Genomic DNA, 1555 nt, shown 5'->3' with positions numbered 1-1555 from the left:
TCGGGACGAGCAGAACTAAGCTTGGGGATGCTGATACGTCTCCGACGTATCGATAATTTCTTATGTTCCATGCCACATTATTGATGTTATCTACATGTTTTATGCACACTTTATGTCATATTCGTGCATTTTCTGGAACTAACCTATTAACAAGATGCCGAAGTGCCGATTCTTTGTTTCAAGTCTGCTTTTGGTTTCAGAAATCCTAGTAAGGAAATATTCTCGGAATTGGACGAAATCAAAGCCCAGGGGCCTATTTTCTCACGAAGCTTCCAGAAGTCCGAAGGAGAGACGAAGAGGGGCCACGGAGGGGCCACACCCTAGGGCGGCGCGCCCCCCCCTTGGCCGCGCGGCCCTGTGGTGTGGGGCCCCCGTGCCGCCTCTTGACCTGCCCTTCCGCCTATAAAAAGTCTTCGTGACGAAACCCCCAGTACCGAGAGCCACGATACGGAAAACCTTCCAGAGACGCCGCCGCCGCCGATCCCATCTCGGGGGATCCAGGAGATCGCCTCCGGCACCCTGCCGGAGAGAGGAATCATCTCCCGGAGGACTCTACGCCGCCATGGTCGCCTCCGGTGTGATGTGTGAGTAGTCTACCCCTGGACTATGGGTCCATAGCAGTAGCTAGATGGTTGTCTTCTCCCCATTGTGCTATCATTGTCGGATCTTGTGAGCTGCCTAACATGATCAAGATCATCTATCTGTAATTCTATATGTTGCGTTTGTTGGGATCTGATGAATAGAGAATACTTGTTATGTTGATTATCAAAGTTATATCTATGTGTTGTTTATGATCTTGCATGCTTTCCGTTATTAGTAGATGCTCTGGCCAAGTAGATGCTTGTAACTCCAAGAGGGAGTATTTATGCTCGATAGTGGGTTCATGCCTGCATTGACACCTGGGACAGTGACAGAAAGTTCTAAGGTTGTGTTGTGCTGTTGCCACTAGGGATAACACTTTGATGCTATGTCAAAGGATGTGGTGGTTGATGACATTACGCACCCTACTGAATGCAATTGTCTGTTGCTTTGCAACTTAATACTGGAGGGGGTTCGGATGATAACCTGAAGGTGGACTTTTTAGGCATAGATGCAGTTGGATGACGGTCTATGTACTTTGTCGTAATGCCCAATTAAATCTCACTATACTCATCATGATATGTATGTGCATGGTCATGCTCTCTTTATTTGTCAATTGCCCAACTGTAATTTGTTCACCCAACATGCTGTTCGTCTTATGGGAGAGACACCTCTAGTGAACTGTGGACCCCGGTCCAATTCTCTTTACTGAAATACAATCTACTGCAATACTTGTTCTACTGTTTTCTGCAAACAATCATCTTCCACACAATACGGTTAACTCTTTGTTACAGCAAGCCGGTGAGATTGACAACCTCACTGTTTCGTTGGGGCAAAGTACTTTGGTTGTGTTGTGCAGGTTCCACGTTGGCGCCGGAATCACTGGTGTTGCGCTGCACTACATCTCGCCGCCATCAACCTTCAACGTGCTTCTTGACTCCTACTGGTCCGATTAAACCTTGGTTTCTTACTGAGG

Source organism: Lolium perenne, chromosome 3 (genome assembly GCF_019359855.2).
Source record: "Lolium perenne isolate Kyuss_39 chromosome 3, Kyuss_2.0, whole genome shotgun sequence".
Taxonomy (NCBI): Eukaryota; Viridiplantae; Streptophyta; class Magnoliopsida; order Poales; family Poaceae; genus Lolium; species Lolium perenne.
The sequence above is the reverse complement of the archived record's forward strand: the minus strand, read 5'-3'. Positions refer to the sequence as shown.